This window comes from Bidens hawaiensis, unplaced genomic scaffold, assembly GCF_021521415.1.
Source record: "Bidens hawaiensis isolate Kalapana, Puna unplaced genomic scaffold, B.hawaiensis_p1.1 tig00010985_1, whole genome shotgun sequence".
Lineage (NCBI taxonomy): Eukaryota > Viridiplantae > Streptophyta > Magnoliopsida > Asterales > Asteraceae > Bidens > Bidens hawaiensis.
This window is the reverse complement of record NW_027491850.1, coordinates 264,371-282,214: the sequence shown is the minus strand read 5'-3', so window position 1 is coordinate 282,214 and position 17,844 is coordinate 264,371. Positions and strand designations below refer to the sequence as shown.

General features: G+C 44.4%; 1 pseudogene; it reads right to left on the bottom strand.

Annotated features, from left to right (window-relative positions):
* Positions 1 to 179: 179 nt before the first annotated feature.
* Positions 180 to 1,788, bottom strand: LOC143536925 (uncharacterized; annotated as a pseudogene).
* Between the last annotated feature and the right edge of the window lie 16,056 nt (positions 1,789 to 17,844).

Below are 17,844 nucleotides of genomic sequence, written 5' to 3'. Positions count from 1 at the left end.
CTGATCCTTGACTTTATTTTCTCTTCTTGTGTCAATATCGATTTAATCATATTATTCATTTTCTGCATCTTTTTAATTCTTGGACAAAATTCTTACCTCAAGATCCTCACTTTCTGAGTTTCTGAGAAACCACATGCTATGAACAATATTTTCCCTGTTCTCTTAATCAATCCAGAAGCCTATTTCACTGGCTGCAATTTTGATTTCAATATCTCCTGAGGCACAAGTTTTATTAACAAATCACTAAAGTTAGAATCTTGTTCCTTTTCCGGAAGAGAATGAAGCAACAAGTAAAACGAAGATGCATCAACCGAAAAACCCCGTGCATCCATTTCTTTCAAATGTAACAACACATCTTCAAACTCTTTACACTTCACAATCCCTTGAAGAATAATATTATAAGTTACACTATTTGGAAAAACACCACTCTTCTCCATTTTCACAACAACGTCCTTCACTTCATCAATCAAACCCTCGTTACACAACCCGTTAATCATCGCATTGTATGTTACAACATTTGGCTGCAAACCTCGTGAACAAAGTTCACTAAAAAGATCCAAAGCAACACCAAGCTCCCCGTTTTTGCAGCAACCATCGATTAAATCATTGTATAATGCAACATTAGGATGCACACCATTGTTTATTATTATTCGAAACAAAGATAACGCCTCGTTAACCCTATGATTTTTACATAGTCCATCCAATAAAACGGAATAAGTTATGAAATTCGGAGTTATATTTACCGACTGCATATGTTCAAACAGTTTTAAAGCATCTATAGATCTCCCAACCTTAAACAATCCATACAACATCGTACTATAAGTTGAAACCGTTGGTTCCAACTTCCTGTTAGTTATCTCCTTCAACACTTTCATTGCCTCGTTAATATTTGATTTTTTGCAATGCCCGTTTATCAGACTGTTAAAAGTGATAACATTTGGCTCGATTTTCTTACTAATCATGGTATTGAAAACTTTCGTAGCTTCATTCATTTGACCTCGCAAACAATACCCATCTATCAGCGCACTATACATCACAACATCCGGTTTCTCACCTCGTTCAATCATCACCCTAACCACACTTTTCGCATCATCCACCAATCCATCTTTACAAAACGCATCCACAACAATATTAAACGTATGCACATCCGGACAAATCTTGCTTCTATCCATCTCCACAATCATTCCCTTAACATCCTCCCATCTACCCAACCCACACAACCCACAAATCAACGAATTATATGTAACAACACTCGGAAACACCCGTTTCTCAACCATTTCCGCCAGCAACTTCAACGCCTCGTCAACTCTCCGATCCTTAAACAAACTATCGATAATCACACTGTACACTTCCTTACTAGGCTTACACCCTCTCTCCTTCATAAACCTAAGCAACCGAATCGACATATCCGTATTCCCGCCCTTACAGAGCCCGTTCATCACCGTACCGTACGTAACCTCATTCGGTTCGCATATCCTAAGCATAATCAACTTCTTAAACAAAACCTCAGCCTCAACAACTCTATCTTCTAACACTAATCCTTTCAATAAGGTATTGTAAGTGGACACCAACGGTTCATGGCCTTGTTTGACTATGCAGCCGAAGACGGCGAAACCTAAGTCGATTCGGCGTAAATGCGAGGATTGCAATGTTCATCATACAGGCATCAGTTGAGATATTTAGTAAGTATAGTTTGCTGCTTACGGAGCATGCGGTGGAACTGAAACACGGCGTCTTCGAGCTTATTGGTGTGATTAATGGATGTTGTAGGAGTAGATTGGGGTCCATTGAATTATCAAACCCTAGAACAAAATTGAAGCCGGAGGAATTGGGTTAATCAATTTCAATGGGTTTACCCGGACAATGCATACGGTTATGATCCGGTTTGGGTTGGTTATCGGGTAACTCCGGTTTAACCCGAAGTTCACTCATCTCTACATGTGCATGAACCAGTTCCAGATCTTAAACTGATTTGGGTTAGAACTGGTGTGGTTCAGTTAACAAAGTCAAACTGGTTTGTGATCGGTTTTAGTTCTGGTTGAAACCGGTTTCTTGACTGATTTTTGATCGGTTCTTGACAGGTTTTTGGTTTTGTTAACCAGTTTTGGTAGGGAGAATCCCAAACAAGTTTTGAACCGACAGTTCCAAACCGGTTTCTATGATACAGTTCGGTTTTAGTTCAATTAACAAGTTTTCTTTAATCTCTATTCACCCCTACTGGGAATGAATAAGTGATACATGTGACTCCATAATTTTCCTTGGCACCAGTTTAAAATTTAACTAATTCACATGAGAAACATTTCAGATTATTAAAATTTTAAAAATACAAAACTTTTAAATTGTACTTAAGTAATTTTGAGACGTTTTTAGTTGAGTTTGAGATCATAAAAGAGGATACTCGGTATCATCGGGCACACATATGAACTTGAGAGCTAGACATAGGATGCAATTTTTCAATTAAATATGAGATAGGAAATGCCAAAATTTATTACAAATTCAACCCATTGTTGTGCCTGGTAGCTTAATTTTGTCAGGGCTTGATCCTTAATTTAAATGATCATTATAAAATGTCGTAATTTTTTCGAAGCCGAAAAGGATTGTTCTTGAAGTACTGTGAATGACGCTGACAATGCATGTCGTGTTGTGCTAAATGGTTTTAAACGACCTGACACATGTCACTAAACGTGCCATTTCTTTTTAAAGTACTAACACTAACATAATTAGATTACATGACATGTCACATTTTCTAATTGGTATAATTGAAAAGTTTGGTGTCATAAAAAAATTTTTCTAGGCTTTTGTAGATAAGATATATTTGTGGAAGAAAGTCATGAACTAACTATTTGGTAGCATGACATATCAGGATTTGGTTAAGTCAATTTGTAGTGGGAATGCTTGGTAGGGTTCGAATCCTCTTCTAGACATTCTATTGTTATGTTTTTTTACTTGGTAGGGTTTGAATCCTATGCTAAGACTAGGCATAATGATGAACTAATATGACGCTAGAATGATCACGTGTCTGCTAAATCATCGCCAAAACCACTACACAATATTGTAAATTGGTTGCTAAAGCAATTGACCGGCGTTAATTAGTGGCTTAAAATTAAACTTTTAAGTTGCAATATGGTGTGTTCAACATATAAAGAAAAGAGAGATTCGAATGCCACAACCTTTTATTAGTCTTTTTTATTATTATTAAATGTTCTAGTATCTTTTATTATTATTATTTTTTTAATTTCACATATCCTTTGTTTTCTTTTATAATTTCGAGTATCGTTATTTATTCATACATGCTCATAAATTTTATTTTACTAAAATGCTCTAGTATGTATTATGTGTGGTTTTATTATTTAAATTAGTATTTTTGTTGAATAAGAAAAAAATAAAGTAAATAAAGAAAGTTACTGAGTAATTATTGCAATTAGTTAAAACCACTACACTTGATTTAAAATAAACTTTAGTAAATATATTTTTGACTACATGTCATCAAGATGTCATTTTAACTAAATATTTAATTAAAACCACTACACATAGTCTAAGCATTCTATTTTTTTATTATTTTTTTACTTGGTAGGGTTTGAATCCTTTTCTTGACATTCTATTGCTGTTTTTTTTACTTGGTAGGGTTCGAATCCTCTTCTAGACATTCTATTGCTTTTTTTAATATTCTTCTAAAAATTCTAATGTTTTTTTAGTTATATTGCTAGGGTTGGTTGGAATCCTCCATTAAACAATCTAATATTTTTTATTATAAAATAAAGTGATAGAATTTAATGAAAGTTGAATGCGCACGACTCATGTATCGATTTGTTGTCAATAGTTAAAGTAAAATTTGTTGCACCTGTGTAAGCTAAATTCACAATATTTCAGAAGAATTGACAAATTCAGCCTTGCATAACGCGCCGGTGAAAAAACTGGTTTAGCACAATTAAAGGTAACTAATTCAACAACACGAATGGCATGACACAACACACTTAACATGATTAGATATAAGCAATTCAATTACGTAAATGACACGATATATTTAACACAACTATTGACACCATTCATCAAACTTTAGCTAAAATAAATAAAGTGTATTGGTTTTTATTAACTCCGACTATTATCTTTTCGTCGCTGTTGATCCGAAATAACGAATTGGCTGATAACGATCCCACCTTTTTTCATATTTGTTCCCAACGCCAATGGTCTGCGACTAATAGAAAGCTAACGCTATTAGTTACGGGTCGTCGAAAAAACGTTTTTGGCAAGGAAAACTCACATTTTTCCGAATAACTCAACATTTTCGTCACAATCATCTTTGTAACCTTAGATCGGTTAGTTATAGGTATTTAAGCATTTTAAATACTTGTTTTTTATTAGAGTACGACATCTACATAAAAAATGGCACCGTTGCTGGGGAATCAACGTATAAATTATCAGCTGTGAAGTCTGTGGGATGGTGAAACTGAGAGTACGGACAACAAAGATGACAAGATGGGCCCGAAGTTAGATTTTTAATTTTATTAAATTTAAACAAAAAAAGTAAAACGTTTTAGGGGGTGTTTGGGTGAGCTTTTAAAACTTGCTTATTTGCTTGTTTGTTTGTTGAAAAGCAAAATGTGTTTGGCAAAGCTATTCCAAAAACTTCAAATTGGAGCTTTTCAAAAGTTGCTTTTGCTTTTCAAAAAGCAAATAAGCAAAAAAACAAGTTTTAAAAGCTCACCCAAACACCCCCTTATCAAACTTATATTAAGAAAAAAATGTATAATAAAATCCATTTATTGACCATTTATATTGCAAAAATCTTGAAGAGGTAGGTCCCAGCAGAGCTCAGTTGGACCCTCAAGACTCACCTTGAAGAGGGACGTCTGCGCAAGGACCAACTGGTTCCGCAGGACCCACCATGCTCAGAGATGAAGACCTTACGCGCAGTACGCCAGCTGTTACCGCAGGGAAAGCCTCCCAATGGTGAAGTACCCCACCTGTCCCCGCAGCTGCGGATACAAGCCATCAGGGAAGGCTACCCGCACTAATAGCAAGGCTACACGCACAAGTCACTAACTCTCAATAATTCAGTCACCTGAAGGAATGAGCAAGGCGGGAATACTCCCGCCCAAATGAGCCAGTCCGTATGCTTCTGAAAGATCTTTTGTACTATACCTGCCAAGGTATGGACAAAATAGACAAGATCTGACCAAAGCAGCCCATGAACCAATCACAGGGTGACAGCTCACCCGACAAACAGTACGAGGAGCATGCTCTAGTACTGTTTGTCACTATTAGCCGCTGCCTACTCACCAACCCTTGTCGTGGCACGCACATAGCCTGCAGTTGGTGGAAAAGGAATAGTACACAGCCGGCCTGGTCACTATCAGCCGCTGCCTACCCACCAACCAGCATGGCACGTGCGTAGCCCGTAGTTGGTAGAACAGGAATATTATACAGCTGGCTGTACCTGCTTGGAAACCTACCTTCGGCTATAAATACTCCAACACCTTGGAACGGTATGATCATCTGGTATTTTACCTTCACTAGCTATTTCTCTCAATGTACACTTATATTCAGAGTAATCTAGTCTGATTCTCAAGCCGGAGGGTGGTCACAAGGAGGAACCCCCCCTTCTCAGTGACAAGCTCACGGTGTCTGTTTTGCAGGTCATCTGAAGAACATCCTTCTTTGACGGACCTAACCCTCGTGGGAAACATAACTTAACCCCCAGATTATCCGTAATCTGCCCGGGGTCGATTAGTGTTTCTTCATTGGCGCCATCCGTGCATAAAAGCTAGAACTAATTCTCAGTTTTTTCAAAATTTCTGAAGAAATGGTTAACGTTACTTCGGTCCCAAGGCCAGTAAGTGACCAGGAAACCCCGGTAACCACAACCCCAGCTACTGGGGGGAACACCGGCAGTTATTCAAATTTTACGAACACTACCCCGGTTACCCAAGCCGGGGCAAGTGCAGTAAACAATATTTCACTGGGGTTCACTGATGCCCAGTTGGAGAAACAGGCGAGGCTCCCTCGCCAAACACTCGATCAAGTTAAGGCGTGGGCCGAAGCACGTCAGAAAGAGTTCCAAGCTGAGTTGGATGAACGCTTGCGTTCACTCCAACAGGCTGACGAATTCGGAAATACTCGACAACAGCTCAACATGAACAGTGAGTGCGAGTACTCGGACGATGATCGGGAGGAATCCGACACCGACGCAAACCCTCGCCACAGGGCGAAAGGGAAGCGTAAGGAAACGGACTTCCAACTAAGAAGGAATTTTGGAGAAACCTTCAAACCAAGGAACGCGGGAGGAAACCCACGTACCTTCTCCAAAACCTTTAGACCAACTGCCGCAAATGCGGGAAAGTCCAAGTTTGCAAGGGACATTGCGGAAACAATCGCCCCGAGAAGTGCCAAACAGATGTCCAACATCGGCACTTATGATGGTCTATCCGACCCAGACGATCACTTGAACAGATTCATAGCGGGGGCAACCGTCAATAACTGGACGGAACCCACGTGGTGTTATATGTTCCAAATGACGCTGGTTGGAGCGGCCAGGGCGTGGTTTGATCGTTTACCGGTCCACCACATCTATGATTGGGCGGACTTTCAACAAAAGTTCAGCCAACACTTCAGTCAACAGAGGAAATATACTGAATAGCAGTGGACGATCCTTAACTGCGTGAGAGAGGAAGATGAATCTTTACTAGACTTCATCACTCGCTTCAACTCCAAAAAGCTGAGTCTGGGCGACATAAGTGAAGATCTTGTTCGCGCCGCTTTCATCCAGGGTGCCGAATACCCAGAGCTTATCCGCACGTTGACGGGTAAGGACGGCTTGCCATCCACATGGGATGCCATCATGACGGCGGCCAAGCGCTTTGCCGAGACGGAGAAGCAACTGGGTAGGGACCTTCCCCAGAGTACACATCTCTACAAGCAGAGGACCAGAGAAAACAATGTTCGGATCGCCCGACAGAACAAAAAGAGGAAGCTAGGTATTTGGCAGTCAAGGGTAAACTTTGACACCTCATCCAGCTCTCGCCCTCTTGTTGGCGGAAGGGATAACACGCACCCTTCAAGCCGAAAACACCGGTGGACGCCACTCACCAAAAGCGTCACGGAGATATTTGCCACCGAAAAACTCCCATGGCCAAAAGCTCCAATGATCCGGCAACGACCTAATGCGGATCAGAGCAAATTCTGTGACTTCCACGGGACAAAGGGTCACAGTACAGAGGAGTGTACATCCTTGAAGGATATTGTTGAAACATTCGTCAAGGATGGAAGACTTGCACACCTTGTGGCATCAATCAAGAATGGAGGAAGGAATGATAACCAGTATAAAGGCAATGGACGAAAGCCCGTTGACATCAGCATCCACATGGTTCATGGCAACATCAGAGGAAGAAAAAGACGAACGACAGAACCATGCGAATGGAAGGAAGCTGAGGTGCGCTTCCCGCGAGTGCCAGGAGGACCCAGCAAGGAAGGCCCTATCGTCATCAAAAGCCAGCTGGGGCATTACATAACTTCCCGCACTCTTGCTGACAACGGCGCCTCGTCAACGGTTATGTACAGGCAGTTCTTTGACAAGCTAGACGACGAAGACAAAGAACGCTTGGAAACGGTTTACGCCTCAATGGAAGGGTTCGACGGCAGCACAAACACCCCCCTGGGTATCCTATCTTTCCCCGTCATTCTCACGGACGGGAAATACTCCCGCACAGAAGACGTGGACTTCGTCGTAATGAGGAAGCCACATCACACATACGACATTCTCTTCGGGAGAGACGGGATGGCAAGATTCAACGCCGTGGTATCTTCAGTCCACGGCATGATGGGATGGCCAACTGCTGAAGGTGTAGCGATGATCACCGGTATCCCCCAGGTATGCATCGCATCCGTCTCATCTAAACCCAAGCCAAAGATGGCTAAACCAACCATCACCGAACCAGAAAAATGGGCCCTCAATGGCAAATACCCTGACCAGGCTGTTACAATTGGCCCAACAATCGCTGATCCTACACGCACCTTACTCAAACGCTTACTACAGAGAAACGCTGACATCTTCGCGTGGACACCAGCTGACATGACTGGTGTACCTCGAAGTAAAGCAGAGCATAAGCTCAAGTGTGACCCGGCTTTTACGCCAGTCATACAAAAGCGCAGAGTAATGGGGGCGGAACAGGCTAACGCGTGTAGAACCCAAGTCAAGGAACTCCTTGACGCGGGCATCGTACGCGTTAGTAGATATCAAACATGGGTTGCAAATCCCGTTATGGTACCGAAGGCTAACAAACAATGGCGCATGTGTATAGATTTCAAAGATTTAAACAAAGCATGCCCCAAAGATTGTTACCCGTTACCCGAAATTGACCTCAAAGTGGATTCATTAGCACCGTTTCGCCTTAAATGCTTCCTTGACGCATATAAGGGGTACCATCAAATCCACATGGCCGTAGATGATCAGGACAAAACCGCATTTCGGACGCCCGATGGCACATTTTGTTATCAAATGATGCCATTCGGACTTAAGAATGCAGGGTCCACATACCAACGCCTGATGGACAAAGAGTTTCATGCCCAAATTGGGAGAAACTTGGAAGTCTACATGGATGATTTGGTCATCAAAAGCCCTGAGCCAGAAGCGATGTTGAAAGACATCGAAGAAACTTTCAACACGCTCAGAAAGATAAACATGAAGCTCAACCCGAGCAAGTGTTCCTTTGGGATGGAAGAAGGGAAGTTCTTGGGAGTCATTGTTACTAAAGATGGCTTCAGAGCGAACCCTGAAAAGGTCGAAACCATTATAAAAATGGAATCACCTACTACCATCAAGCAAGCTCAGACACTGAATGGACGCCTAGTCGCACTTAACCGCTTTTTGTCAAACCATGCGGATAGGTCGTTCCCATTCGTGTCAACATTGAGAAACTGTTTAAAGAAAACGCACTTCCGCTGGACACCAGAAGCGGAAGCAGCTTTTCAGGAAATTCGGTCATGCTTGATCGAACTCCCAACGCTCACAGCACCAGAAGCGGGGGAGGAATTAATCATATACCTTTCTGCCACAGATAGAGCAACCGGGGCAGTCCTGCTAGTAGAGCGGAAAGGTATCCAAATGCCTATTTACTATGTTAGCCGTGTCCTAACAGACGTAGAAACCCGGTACTCCACCTTGGAAAAATTAGTCTTAGCACTTGTACAAGCTTCACGCAGACTGAGACGATATTTCCAGGGTCACCCAATCACCATTCTCACCAACTTCAAACTCGCAAACGTTCTAGGCAAACCCCAATTATCGGGACGTCTAGCCAAATGGGCAATTGAGTTGGGGGAATATGCGATAAAGTACAAGCCAAGACCAGCTATGAAAGGCCAGGTCCTGGCCGACTTTATTGCAGAAGTCCCCGCTTCGCGGGAGAAAGAGTGCCAGGAGGAGGCTCAACCCTCCCCAGCACAGGACATCAATGATGTCTGGTGACTCTACACTGATGGAGCAGCCAGCAACGAGGGTTCAGGCGCAGGGTTGAAATTAACCAACCCAGCAGGCCAAGAATACACTTACGCTATTCGACTGGACTTTCCAAGTACGAATAACGAAGCCGAGTACGAAGCATTCTTGGCAGGGCTGAGAATTGCGCGTAAAATGGGAGTGAAAAACTTGGAAGCCCACGTAGATTCCATGTTAGTAGCCAATCAGATAAACGGAACGTACACGGCCGTGAACGACACAATGGCCCTGTACCTCGCACAAGCAAAAACACTTATGCGCGATTTTAATGACTGTAAAGTCATACACGTCAAGCGTAGCGAAAACAAATCTGCGGATGCGTTAAGCAAGCTTGCATCATTAGCCTTCACCCATTTGGGAAAGGACATCCGCATTGAACTCCTTGAAGCACCATCAGTCCCGCACAAGGAAATTTGTGTCATCCAAACCGGTACAGAAACGTGGATGACACCAATAATAAATTACCTTGCAGCGGGTATACTACCAGAGTAAAAAACACAGGCAAGAAAAATACGTTGTAAAGCATTAAACTATCAACTCATTGATGACATCCTTTACAGACGTAACTTTCTTGGCCCACTCTTAAGATGCGTGGACAACCAAGATGCTGACTACCTCCTAAGGGAAGTACACGAAGGCATCTGTGGAGTACACGCAGGTCCACGCGCTGTTGTAGCTAAGCTAAACAACGCGGGATACTTTTGGCCGGGGATGCATAGGGATGCGCTGGCATACATCAGAAAGTGTAGGTCTTGCCAGCTCTACGCACCCAACACGCATCGCCCAAAGAATGAACTTGTTCCAGTCACCTCTTCATGGCCATTTCAGAAGTGGGCCATCGATGTGACAGGCCCATTTCCTACAGCAGCAGGAAACGTTCAGTTCCTAGTGGTAGCCATCGACTACTTCACCAAGTGGATAGAAGCAAAACCCTTAGCCCAAACAACCGCAAAACATATTAAAAAATTTATTTGGGAATTTATTATTTGTCGTTTTGGACTTCCACAGACTTTGGTGAGTGATAACGGCACCAACTTTGCTGACAAGAAGCTACAAAAGTGGTTATAAGAACTTCAAATCACCCACACCTTTACCTCAGTGGCACACCCGCAAGGTAACGGTGAGGTGGAAAGAGCAAATAAAAGCATCGTCGAAGGCATAAAGAAAAGACTCCTGGAACACAGATCCGGCTGGGTAGACGAAGTTCCACACGTCCTTTGGGCAAACAGAACGCTGAAAAAGGCCAGTACGGGAGAAACCCCGTTCAGCCTCACTTATGGCACTGAAGCCATGGTCCCAGTCGAAATTGGTTTACCCTCACCAAGGGTCTTGATTCAGCCAGAAGACAATGATGCGGAAAGGCGGTTAGACCTTATGCTAACCGAGGAGCGCAGAGACTTAGCCGCAGCGCGTGAAGAAAACTACAAGCGACAAATGCAGAAGTACTACAACACGTGGGTAAAACTCTACAACTTCAATGTAGGAGACTACATATTGCGTAACAACGAGGCTTCAAACCAAGAGCGCCCGGGAAAACTGGCACCGGTCTGGGAAGGACCATACATTATCAAAGAAGTTCTGGGAAAAGGCGCATACCGGCTCGAAAGGCTCGATGGCACTCCTATCCCAAAAACATGGAACGGAGCTCAATTACGCAAATGTTACATGTAGATCAATTCCAAACTTGTAAAGAAAAGGCCTAGAGCCACTTCTAATGGAAATGATTCTCCTTTCACATTGTGTTGATAGCCTTACTTTTATACTTATGAACTTCCCACGCTGATATGCCGGTATTCACCGCATAAATATGGGAAGAAGTAAGTCGTTGCGTATGGAAGGCGGCAAAATCCGCATAAACACATAAAACGGTAAAAATTTATAAGGAAAACCTTCACGCAGGTCAGCTATAGGTGAAGTTTAGTCATCCCAATAAATGAAAGTGACGGTCCTACCCGCACAATCATGCTAAAGGAAACTGAACATTAACCTATTGGCAACCGCGCGTCGAAAGGTTAACTTATTTAAAACACTTAGAAAATTTCAAAGGAAAAGATGAGGAACACTTCCACGCAGGTCAGATATAGGTAAAGTTTAGCCATCCTACTAAGTGCAAGTGACGGTCTTATCCGCACAATCACGAAAGAGGAAGCAAAACTTTAACTTATTATCTGCCACGTTGAAAAGTTAACTTATCTAAGTACTAAAGAAATTGCTAAGTTAAATCAAAATATGCGTGAAATAAACAAGGCAAGGCATTAGCAAATAATCTTTATTCCATCGAAATTCAAATATTACAAAGATTGCTAGGTACATACCCGCATACAAAAGAAGCTATACAAAAATAAAAATCTACTCTAATGGTGGAAAGGGATCTAAAGGATCAAGCTTCAGGACCACTTCCACTTGGACCCGCACCATCAGTAGAGTGTGGCGCTTCAAGGAAAGCTTTAAGGATAGCTAGCCCATCATCAGCAGCAGCAATCTCGTTCACCTTCTCCACCACCGGATGCGGGAAGGCAGCATACTGATTCACTGCTTGGTCATACGCAGCTTCGGTATCCACATTGTAAAGAGGGAAGTTGGAAGGCGGGATGCCTTGTTCAACAAACCCTAGACCAAGCAGGAAGCCAGCCTTTTCCCCATCCTCATGAGAAGCGTTGAGGGCTGCGCTCATCGCATCGTCATATGATGTGTTCGTGAACACCCGATGCACAATCTACAAAACAGAAGTTTGTCAAACTCAAGAGTAACGAAAAGCGTAAAGAAGTTAGAAGTTAGGAAGCTGCGCATACCTGCGACAACGCTTCTCGAAGAAGCCATTTCTTGGCAACCAGAGCCTCCTGGAGGGCAGCTTGAGCTTCATTACGGGCGCGTTCGGCTTCGTTCTTTGTGAGGTTGGCAAGCAACACATCTTTGGCTGCAGCCTCTTTGACGCCCTTTAGCTTACGCTTAGTGTGGTCAAGCACCCCCCTCTGGTCCAAGATCTCTTGGAGCTTCTTGGTATCTTCCATGGCCAAGGCATCATGAGCCTGCTGGAGCCTCTCTAATTTGGCTTTAAGTTCCTCATTTTCGATGCGTAGAGGCTCAGCAACAGCTTCAGCCTTGGTGGCCCTCTCGGTTGCGTTCCATGCAGTTTCCTTGGCCAGCCGAAGCTGTTCGTTAACAGCTTGGGCAGCCTTGGAACGGGCCTCCAGACGAGCCTGAACGTCAACCTCAAGGGCCTTGAAGGCCTTCTCCTTTTCCGCAGCAACGGCGGCAAGCTTCGCATTCTCCTCCCGGATAGCCCGCGCCTGAGCCACTTCAAGGCTACGCGTCGTCTTTAACTTGTCGTTTTCACGACAAAGTAGCTCGACGCGCGGCTGCATCCGGGCGAGAAGGATTCGGAGCTCGTTGGACAGCCTACCTTCCTGGTAGCTGGCCATGGCCTCCCCCAGCGCACCGCTTGGGGCGGCGTGACGCGCCCATTCGACGCACTCCTCAGCAGTCCGGAGGGTAGTTCCTCGGCGGATCTTCCACCGAGGAGCGTACACCTCATTAGAATCACGAACTGCAATAAAACAAAAAACTGTTAAGAGAAAGAAATGATGAAAGGGATATAGGCCAAAATAACCCTACACACCTGTAGGGTCGACAACAGGCCGATAGCCACCAAACCCATCACCTGGACCTAAGGGATATCCATCCAAAAGGTCAAGGAGACGGGAAGGAGGCAAGGATTGGCTAGACGCCCCAACCCCAAACGTACCTGAAGGACTGGCCATAGTCGCAGGCGCCGGAGGAGGCATGGTGGAGGCTGCCGCGGTGGAAACCAACGGAGGTGAACTCACCGGAGGTGAACTCACAACCGTGGCCGCGGCTGCGGAAGAACCCGCAACAGAAATCACCGCCGGCTCAGTGATGGATTCTGTGAAAATGGCACTGACAGCCGGCGGGGATAAGGTTACAGCTGGAACAGTTGGCTCAACGGGATGAGCAACTGAACCAGTACTGCAAGCAGGCGTAGCCGCCTGGGTCATCGCCTCGGGTAGGTTGACCAAACCTACCTTCATGGGTCCAGAGCTGCTCCCTCCCGCTCCACTTTGGAATGCCGTAGCATCCACGCCTGCACGAAGACAAGATATATAAGTATAATAGCGGAAAGATATGAAGTTAAAGTTATGAACACTTACGGGTCTTTTTGAGCCTGAAGGTGCGAACAGGCGGGGACGAACCCAATGGAGCCGGCCTCTTCGTACCGCTTACCATCGTCGTCCTGGGCTGCTCGGAGGTGACAGCCGTTTCAACCTCCGGAGCAGTAGTCTCAACACCACCTGGGTTCCCCGCCGCCTCTTCACTCTCGGTCTCTGACTCAGACCGGTTCACCGGGTCGGCGGTGGAGGCTACCTTCGCCTTGCCCTTCCCGCCAGCAGCATTCTTCTTCCGCGCAAGAAAAGGACCATCTGCGGATTCCTCATCAGAAGATGACAAGATTAGAGGAATTCCGGCAGAGGTTTCAGCATTCAGAGGGCGAGGGTTAAATAGTCTTTTACCTGGCCGCGTGGCGCTCAGTATTTCGTGGCCTGGCGGGTAGGCCGATCCGCAGTCTGATCAAGGATGGGCAACTCGTTCTCGTCAAGAGCGCGAGTACCCAACCGAGCAGGACCGTCAGCTTCCCGCGGATGCAGGAGGGACTGCAAGTCATTTCCCTCTGAAATAAAAAGAAAAAACAGTTAGAAAAAACCTTAAATCAACAAAGAAGACGGAGCATACCGTAAGGGATAAAATTCAAACCGTATTCAAGTACGATGGGAATCTGTGGTGCATCCGCCCCAGCATCCTTCCACACCCTACTCATACCGAGCATCACCATCCCGGACTCCGGAAAGCGGTAAACCGGAGTCTGGATCCGGGAAATCTTGGAGAACCATTCCGCCTCCTGGTAGTTGGAGGCGTGAAGGTTGGGGAGAGCTCTCCCGTTCTTAAATGTCATCGCTATAGGGACGACATGGGCAGAGATGTAAAAGAACTCCCGCTTCCAAGACCGAAGACTGCGCTCGGTAGCGCCGATCTTCAAACCCTTGATCCGGGTGACCAGGGTGTACCAGCCTTGGATGCACCTTCAGGAGTAAAAGGTCATCAGGCGGTCGACGTGGGGATCCACGCCAAGAATGAGGCACACCCACTCAAAATGGCGGATCTTGGCGATCGCCATTGGGTGTACCTCCGTCAGGTGCACACCGTGTCTATCCAGAACACGGTATACAAACTTTGTCAATGGGAACCTAAGATTCCCATAGACGAAGAATGCGGCATATACCCCTATTTTGCCCTTGGGGGCATCGTACACCGTCTGGTGTGGCTCCGGAAACTCAGGCTCGAACAGCTCGAGCATGAACTTCCGGACGATGTACCGGTAGAGCTCGATGGGAATAGCACACTGGCATTCGCCAGCAGTGCTCTTATCGTCCTTATCGGACGTAGACGTCGGGTTCTCGACATACAAGTCAGACTCCTCGACGATAGCTTCTGGATCATGAGTAGACGACATGTTTTGGAGGTAAAGAACGATTTCAGAAAGAATATTCACCGGAAATCGCTTAGAAGGAGAAGATAGAAGTGAAAGTGTGGATTACAAAGGACCCTCTCCCCCTTTATATACTCATCGCAATGAATGCGATGAATTTAATGCGGAGGAGAGAGAAAAGAGCTGGTGCAATGAAACTATGACACGTGGAAAAAGCAAGCTGGCAACAGCTGTTGACGGGACGCCCGCCGTAAAATCCGCACCCACGCGCCCAAAAAATCGCGCCCACGCGCCTGAAAAAGCGCCTGGAATGACCATGTACTGTCACGTCGCCATAACTTCCTGCACGTCCTGACACTGTCAGAAGAAACCGTCGGACGACGTTTCAACAATTTGGACTGTTCTTATCCTTTCACCAACTCTTCGAATTTCAAAAAGATTCAAAAATATTCAAAAATATGAGGGAATATACCCCCCTTACCTGGGCAACCAAGTAACTATAAGACAGGTGCGGGTACAGTGTCAAGGCAAAACCCTTCACATACTTAGCACCCGCAGGGAATGGACGCCAAGAATACCTTGGAAGTAAGATAACTATAAGACGAGTGCGGGTACAGTGTCAAGGCGAAACCCTTCACATACTTAGCACTCGCAGGGAATTGAAACCAAGAAGGATCTTCTGGGCCATGCTTGCGGAAAGGGAAATAACATCCCCGCATAGCGGGAACGTTGAGAACTAGATTGTTTGAAGCTCCAGGATGGAATTGGTTCTTTAACATAATTGATCACTATGTTTAAAACTACCAAAACCTCGTGGAGAATCTACACAAGTGAAACTCAACGCTCCTGACTTGCGAGGAGGTTACACACCTACCTGCATCATACCCAAAGATCAAGCAGAAAAGTCGGGAATTTCTGCACGTGACATTAGGGAAACCGCGGGAAGAATCCCCACGGACAACTTTAAAACTATATCCTTTTCAAAACCCCTTGCTTAAGTCCAAAGTTCACCTCAATTATTAACAATTCATGAGAAGAACATTGGACTGGGGGGACTTGAAGAGGTAGGTCCCAGCAGAGCCCAATTGGACTCGCAAGACTCACCTTGAAGAGGGACGTCTGCGCAAGGACCAACTGGTTCCGCAGGACCCACCATGCTCAGAGATGAAGACCTTACGCGCAGTACGCCAGCTGTTACCGCAGGGAAAGCCTCCCAATGGTGAAGTACCCCGCCTGTCCCCGTAGCTGCGGATACAAGCCATCAGGGAAGGCTACCCGCACTAATAGCAAGGCTACACGCACAAGGCACTAACTCTCAATAATTCAGTCACCTGAAGGAATGAGCAAGGCGGGAATACTCCCACCCAAATGAGCCAGTCCGTATGCTTCTGGAAGATCTTTTGTACTATACCTGCCAAGGTATGGACAAAATAGACAAGATCTGACCAAAGCAGCCCATGAACCAATCACAGGGTGACAACTCACCGACAAACAGTACGAGGAGCATGCTCTAGTACTGTTTGTCACTATTAGCCGCTGCCTACTCACCAACCCTTGTCGTGGCACGCACATAGCCTGCAGTTGGTGGAAAAGGAATAGTACACAGCCGGCCTGGTCACTATCAGCCGCTGCCTACCCACCAACCAGCATGGCACGTGCGTAGCCCGTAGTTGGTAGAACAGGAATATTATACAGCTGGCTGTACCTGCTTGGAAACCTACATTCGGCTATAAATACTCCAACACCTTGGAACGGTATGATCATCTGGTATTTTACCTTCACTAGCTATTTCTCTCAATATACACTTATATTCAGAGTAATCTAGTCTGATTCTCACGCCGGAGGGTGGTCACAAGGAGGAACCCCCCCTTCTCAGTGACGAGCTCACGGTGTCTGTTTTGCAGGTCATCTGAAGAACATCCTTCTTTGCCGGACCTAACCCTCGTGGGAAACATTACTTAACCCCCAGATTATCCGTAATCTGCCCGGGGTCGATTAGTGTTTCTTCAAATCTCTATACAAGATTTTACATGGTATCTTTTTCCTTTTTTGAGGATGATATTTTGGTCGTTTTCCTAATATATTTAAATTTAATCATACATTTTAACTTTATTAACCAATAAATTGAAAAGAAAAAAAAACAGAGAATTAAGTTTTCAGCTACAAAAACAACACAAACATTAATGATCGGTAAACACAACCTACAATTATAATTTAGTAACGGTTTAGATGTTATCATGTTATCACAATTTTAGTTCAATTACCGATTGCATATATAGTTTATATTAGGGTCCAGCTTATTTCTCGATAGGGTCTACGAAAGCCCACGTATTCTCAGGGATGGCCCTGGTTGAACTTATTTTAGGAAAAAATGTATAATAAAATCCCTTTATTGAGTATTTATATTGCAAATATCTCTATAACAAAGTATTTATTTCGGTTTTCACAATGACGTTTTGGTTGTTTTGCTAATATATCTAATCAAACAATTAACATTTATTTTTATTTTTTTGGAACGACCAACTAAGTAACGTCGGGTACTCTTTATGCAACCTATAATTATAATAATTTAGTAATTATAAACTTACCAAAACTAAAAGTAAGTTTTATAAAAACGAAAGGGTCATTTATGTAAATCAAAACAGTTTCATTTAATCAATAAAAGCACAATAAATAATTACTTTCCCAAATAAAAAAAATAGAGCCGTTAGCCAAATCTCCAACGGCTACTTCATCCCCAATATTCATATACACAATAAATCCCCAAATCAAATCCCACACTTCAAACCCCTACTTTCCAATTCCAATTTCCAGATTCCAATTCCAGTTCCAATTCCAATTCCATTCA